Below are 7,343 nucleotides of genomic sequence, written 5' to 3' on the forward strand. Positions count from 1 at the left end.
GACATGGAAGCAACCTAAATGCCCATCAACAGGGAGGGATAAAAAAGGTATGGCACATATATACAATGGAATATTACTCAGCCATAAAAAGGAACAAAATTGTTTCATTTGCAACGACATGGATGGATCTGGAGACTCATATGCAGTGAATTAAGTCAGAAAGAGAAAAACAGATATTGTATACCAATGCATATATGTGGAATCTAGAAGAATAGTACAGAGGAACCTATTTGCAAAGCAGAAGTAGAGACACAGACAGAGAGAGCAAACGTGGACACCAAATGCAGAAGGAAAGGGGGGATGAATTGGGAGACTGGGATTGACATATACTCTTTACTATGTATGAGTTAGCTGATGAGAACCTACTGTGTAGCACAAGGAACTCAGTGCTCCACGATGACCTAAATGGGAAGGAAATCCAAAAAGGAGATAGATAGATAGATAGATAGATAGATAGATAGATAGATAGATAGATTAGATATATATAGATATATATGGATATAGATATATAAGATTCACTTTGCTGTACAGCAGAAACTAGCACAACATTGTAAAGCAACTATTCTCCAATAAAAAAAAAAAAAAGAGGGAGCTAGGAAAGCAAAATACAGAATGTTTTACATCATAAATCAATAGGTGTGTGGTTAAAGCCTTGGATCTGACCACCAAGAGAGGCCAGGCCAAATGGCTCATCTCTTATTAGTCTTTTCAGTTAAGACTATTGTCAGAAGAGACATTTGGGGCCAAAAGCTTTATACATTTTAGTACTGCTTGACCCACCATCATTTCTAAGATTTTATCCTAAGGAAAAAATCATAAATGATTTTCCTCAAAGAGAATTATCAACCACAAAATTCAAAGAAGTTGGAAATAACCTAATGCCCACCAAGACTTCTGGCAGTGGAAGGACTGAGCATGGAAATATTAAATAAGCCTTGCTACATCCATGCAATGGAATATTATCCATCTATGAAAGAATATTTAATGTTCTGGAAATATATCCATGTAGTAAGGTTTTTTTTTTTAAGTCAGATAACAAAAGAATATGGCATGATCCCTCTTTTTTTAAATCCCCATATTATTTTTTTTAATCTATTTATTTATTTTAATTGGAGGCTAATTACTTTACAATGTTGTGGTGGTTTTTGCCACACATTGACACGAATCAGCCATGGGTGTACATGTGTCACCCATCCTGAATCCCCCTGCCACCTCCCTCCCCATCCCATCCCTCAGGGTTGTCCCAGTACACCAGCTTTGAGTGCCCTGTTTCAAGCATTGAACTTAGATCCCTCTTTTGAAATGTATGGAGAGAGAAACTGGAAGGGTCAATATGCCCAAATGCTAACGATTATTTCCTCTTGGTAATGGATTTGTGAATTTTTTTTTTCTACATTTTCTAAGTCTCTTCTGATGAATATACATTTCTTTCATACTAAGAAACAAAATAACCTCATGTTATTTTTTAAAAGGCATTTGTAGATTAAGCTGAGTGAATTTCAATACATTTACTTGGTCCTCATCCATTTAGTTCAGTTCAGTTCAGTCGCTTGGTCATGTCCGACTCTTTGCGACCCCATGAATCACAGCACACCAGGCCTCCCTGTCCATCACCATCTCCCGGAGTTCACTCAGACTCACGTCCATCCAGTCAGTGATGTCATCCAGCCATCTCATCCTCTGTCGTCCCCTTCTCCTCCTGCCCCCAATCCCTCCCAGCATCAGAGTCTTTTCCAATGAGTCAACTCTTCGCATGAGGTGGCCAAAGTACTGGAGTTTCAGCTTTAGCATCATTCCTTCCAAAGAAATCCCAGGGCTGATCTCCTTCAGAATGGACTGGTTGGATCTCCTTGCAGTCCAAGGGACTCTCAAGAGTCTTCTCCAACACCACAGTTCAAAAGCATCAATTCTTCGGCACTCAGCTTTCTTCACAGTCCAACTCTCACATCCATACATGACCACTGGAAAAACCATAGCCTTGACTAGACGGACCTTAGTCGGCAAAGTAATATCTCTGTCAACATGCTATCAAGGTTGGTCATAACTTTTCTTCCAAGGAGTAAGCGTCTTTTAATTTCATGGCTGCAGTCACCATCTGCAGTGATTTTGGAGCCCAGAAAAATAAAGTCTGACACTGTTTCCACTGTTTCCCCATCTATTTCCCATGATGTGATGGGACCAGATGCCATGATCTTCGTTTTCTGAATGTTGAGCTTTAAGCCAACTTTTTCACTCTCTTTCACTTTCATCAAGAGGCTTTTTAGTTCCTCTTCACTTTCTGCCATAAGGGTGGTGCCATCTGCATATCTGAGGTGATTGATATTTCTCCCGGCAATCTTGATTCCAGCTTGTGCTTCCTCCAGCCCAGCGTTTCTCATGATGTACTCTGCATATAAGTTAAATAAGCAAGGTGACAATATACGTCCTCATGGATGTGCTAAACATTTGTTTAGTTTTCATTGAGTCCAGTCAAACAACTGAACCCTACATGTTAGCTGACCTCCTGAGAGGAAGGAAGCATTTGACCCTTTAAGAATCTTGGAGCCCTTATGTCTTCTGCTGTCTAAAAAAAATGTGAAGTCCTAATGAGACAGAACCAGGTGCAAAGAGATGTGTTCATGAACCAAAAAGATTTCAGTTGGGATAGCGGGCTGATAAACTAGCTTTTTAAAATCCAGCACTGAGTTGTTATGACAATATTATGTTTGGGAGTAAGACCTGTGTGATGGTAGACAGAAGTGTCTTTCCTCTCTGGGTTTTACCTGAACTAGGAAGTCTCTGAAAATCCACTCTCTTCCAATTTTCTGGGATTTGGGGGTGGGGTGGCTGAACCAAGACCAGGATGGATTTCACCATTCCGTATCTATTTGCGTAAGTTCACGGCATTGAGGCCTGTTTTGACTGCAGGAAGAAGGAGATTATTCTTGTTTTTTATTTTCTACGATGGGAAGGAGAAACTGAGTGAATGGAAAGAGCAAGTTACCTATTTCCCCCGGATCCCTTATATTCAGTTGATGATTGCTGAGAGGACAGTTGAGGCTGAAAAGTGGCTGAGGTTTCCTCATGAGCGGCTTGGAGATCCTCGGGCTCCCTGGTCTTACTGTGGGGTCCTTGTGATCAAGGGCAGTGCTGGGCAGAGAGGTACTTCTCCCACCCTCCAGGGAACCAGCATTCCTCTGGCTCCCTGAGGACCAGTGGATTTGGGCTCTCGGAGAGAGTAGCCCAGAATGAACGTTAGTATATTCTAGATGGTCCCATCAACACAGCCAACAGTTTCACCGCATCTGAAGCTATACAGGTTATGGTTATGAGCAAGGACTGCTGGAAGGAAATAGCAGAAGGTATACAGTTAGTGTCGTCTTCAGGCTTGTGAGAACATATAAGGCACTGTTTGAAGACTTCTAGAAACAGCAATTGATTTTTTGATGATTTTTTTTTTAATTTGTAGATGTTAAGTGCTGAGGATGCCTCCACTGCCACTCTATACATCAGTAAGGGTAGCAATGACTTATTCTTTGAGTGACCAGGTCTAACCTTCTCCTGTTTCCTATGAAAAAGGATATTTTCAGGAAGCAGTTTCTCTGAGTTGATTGGCCTCAGGCTGAGTGTGCCAAGCCCCCCCACCTGGAGTCAGAATCTCTGAATTGATAGGAGAATTGATTATCAGGGGGATGATTATATGATCGACATCAGAATGAATAGACTGCCTGCGTCTGCACACACAGGCTGTCTCTCTGGTTGTCCCCTCAGAGGTCAATGGCAGCTTAGAAGGCTGCCTTTGGGGAACTTTTGGTCAAAACAAGTCAAATACTAAAGAAAGGAGTGGTTAACTTTCAGAAATTATCAAAACAAATTTTTCTCATTGCTTAAAAGCCACTCAGTATGATTATCGGGCTTCCCAGGTGGCACTGGTGGTAAAGAACCCACCTTCCAATGCAGGAGACGTAAGAGATGTGGGTTTGATCCCTGGGTTGGGAAGATCTCCTGGAGGAGGGCATGGCAACCCACTCCAGCATTCTTGCCTGGAGAATCCCCATGGCCAGAGGAGCCTGAAGGCCTACAGTCCATAGGGTTTCAAAGAGTCAGACACGACTGAAGTGACTGAGCATGCACGCACACGTGATTGCCAACTCACCACACAAGAGCAGCCCGGAGGAAACCATGATCCCTCCCAGACATCCATGGAGAGAGATCAGGGGTCTAGTCTAGACACTCAGGCCCCGCTTAACGACCAAGAATTTACCCTCAGTTGAGACCTGGCTTTATGGCAGATACTGGCAATAGTACTAGGTGTCTGTGTTTGTGGGTTGGTGGAGGGCCTTTCCTTCTAAAACTTCAGTCCCTTTGGAAGGTAAAACCACTGTTTCTATCAATCCTGAATGCCTCCTTACTGTAAAGGAAGGTCAAGGTTTATTTCACTGTAAAGGAAGGTCAAGATTTATAATGGTTGTTTTCTGAGGACCTTTTGAAAGGTTTGGAAATCACAGAACCATATACTGTCCAGGGAAGAAAGAAAAGGAGAAAGAAAGCCAAAGGTGACTGGCCAACTGACTCCTTTCACAAATGAGTAAATAAACCCTCAAAGCTGGCTTTTCTCGAAGTGATAAAGCCAGGAAGTAGCAAGTGGTGCCATTCATTCAGCCTCCTGATATCTGGTTGTGTGCCCTACTAGAGCAAGCCAGCTCCAGACCAAACTGAAGTCTTTTGCTTATAAGAATTTCCCTAAGAAATACACAGACCACACACACACATGACACACAGAGAAGAATATAATACATTGCAATATTAAGCAATTAAAATCAATCCTTCTCCAATTAAGGTTGTTGTTAGCCAGGCTATGTCTGACGCAGGATACAGCATGCTTGGGGCTGGTGCATGGGGATGACCCACAGAGATGTTATGGGGAGGGAGGTGGGAGGGGGGTTCATGTTTGGGAACACATGTAAGAATTAAAGATTTTAAAATCAAAACAATAAAAAACTAAAAAAAAAAAAGAAAAGAAAATCAGAAGAACATTCATACATTTTGATTTAAAACAGCATGAATTACTTATAAAATGGCAAAAGTAAAAAAATGCTCATATATGATCATTAAAATAATAATAAACATTAAAAATACAATATTAAAAAAAAAGAAGTAAATAATAGAGAAGAAGAGAGTCACAGGACCTGGAGTGAGATCACTGGGATGCCAAGTAATCTAAGGCTCTCTGTGCCTCACTTCCCTCCTTTGCACAGGAGGGACAGCAGTAATACTATATTGTGAGGCAGTTGTAAGTACTCAATCAGGTACTACACATAAAACACTTGGAATAAAGCCCGGATTCAATCTCTGGTTGGGAAACTAAGACCCCACAAGCTGTGCAGAGCATCAAAAAGATAAAAGCAAAAGGGAAGATAATTACAACAGAGGGGTTAGTGAGCTAAGCTGTAGCCCCTATGCAACAGCTGGTCCTTAGATCATAATTGATAGTCATGATCCAAGACGTTCACGTCTGTAGAGCCTGAGACCCTTGAATTACCTCACCTCAAGGACGCAAAGAGACAATCCGAATCTTATTCCAAAACAACCAGCACAAGCTTTCTGCGTTTGCCCATTCACCAGTAAATCCCGCTAAGATCCAAGCATGCCTCCCTTGTGCCTTCATGGAATAGTAAGAGGCCTATCTCATTATGATAACAAGGTAGCTTCTTTCTTTGCCTGCTACTCTCTACTGGCATGAGGAACTCAGAATACAAATGACAGCCATCATTTTAGGGCCCCTCCAGGGAATCCTCCCGACCCAGGGATTGAAACCGTGTCTTCTGTGTCTCCTGCACTGCAGGCGGATTCTTTACCACTTGAGCCATCAGGGAAACCCAGGGTTAACATAATGCCCCCCAAAATACTGCATCCTGGCAGAAAACTTGCCAAGTCCCACTGGAAACCAGAAGCTGTCACCCAATGGACCCTAACATTGTGGGTCATAAAGCAAAATTCCCCAAGTGGATCAAAGAAGGGTAGTATCAGGAGCCATGCCCTACTTCTACCTCTTGGTTCCCAGCCCCACAGACTCTTCCTGTTGACTCACACTACATACTACATTTCAAACAGCGTACTCACATCCTACAGGCACCATCCTCAGGCTGTTACCTGAGTTGCACCCTTAAAAAGTGTAAAGAAAGTGAAAGTGAAGTTGCTCAATCGTGTCCAACTCTTTGCAATTACATGGACTGTAGCCTACCAGGCTTCTCCATCCATGGGATTTCCCAGGCAAGAATACTGGAGTGGATTGTTATTTCCTTCTCCAGGGGATCTTTCCAACCCAGGGATCGAACCTGGGCCTCCCGCATTACAGGCAGACGCTTTACCGTCTAAGCCACCAGGGAAGCCCTTTAAAAAAGGCATTCCAATTCCTATCAGACTGGCTGTATTGAAGTGATATTGTGATACAGAACCAGCTGATACCATGACATGTCCCAGATGTTATACTTCTTTCCCTGGGAAATGAGTCCATTGGACTCATCATAGGAGTACTATGTAAATCGGACACTCGGTAAGTGCTTGAATATCTTTCAAATGCCTGTGATGTTACACAAGCCAGTCCATCTCTAACCCATTCAGATCCATCACGACTGCTACTGTACATGAGGGTCATCACTGTCCATCTGTTGTTGTTCAGTTGCTAAGTCGTGTCTGACTCTTTGCGATCCCATGGACTACAGCCCGCCAGGCTCCTCTGTCCATGGGATTCTCCAGGCAAGAGTACTGGACTGGGTTGCCATTTCCTTCTCCAGGGGATCTTCCTCACCCAGGGAACCAACTCACGTCCCCTGCATGGGTAGGCGGATTCTTTACCACCTGAGCCACCAGGGAACCCTCCTTCCATCTGTAGCCCATCCAAATGTATCCTTAATGCTACTGTATACTGAGGCTTATCAGCACACCATTTTCCACCAGTGCTGGGATCCATTTAAGTGAGGTGGTTCCAGAATCCAGCCTCATGACCTGTTCCTTGGGACCCCTGCTCATACCAATGACCTAAGCTCGTGTTCCCCCAGAAGCAGATGCTGAAATAAGTTTCTGAACACAAGTAGTTTAGTATGGAGTTGATGCCAGGAAGTATTGGTAAGGAAGTAGAGAGATGAGATAGGCACAGCAAGGCTGCCAACATCGTCAAACAAGTTATAATAACTAGAGCAACTGGAGCTAAATCCACTGAAGGAACTCTGATAGACCACACAGGACCCACTGCTGAGGTTTATTCCTTCTGAAGGATGAGGAAGCTGGGGTGTTGGTCCACCAACTCCCATCTATTATTGGGAGAGAGAAGGGCTGTTAACTCCCTAGCACTGCCAGCTTGC

General features: G+C 43.2%; 1 non-coding gene across 1 annotated transcript; it reads right to left on the minus strand.

The window, feature by feature from the left end:
- Positions 1–6,296: 6,296 nt before the first annotated feature.
- TRNAY-GUA (transfer RNA tyrosine (anticodon GUA)) lies at positions 6,297–6,368 on the minus strand. Its single transcript has one exon. It is a non-coding gene; the product is annotated as a tRNA-Tyr (tRNA).
- Between the last annotated feature and the right edge of the window lie 975 nt (positions 6,369–7,343).

Source organism: Ovis canadensis, chromosome 10, assembly GCF_042477335.2.
Source record: "Ovis canadensis isolate MfBH-ARS-UI-01 breed Bighorn chromosome 10, ARS-UI_OviCan_v2, whole genome shotgun sequence".
NCBI lineage: Eukaryota > Metazoa > Chordata > Mammalia > Artiodactyla > Bovidae > Ovis > Ovis canadensis.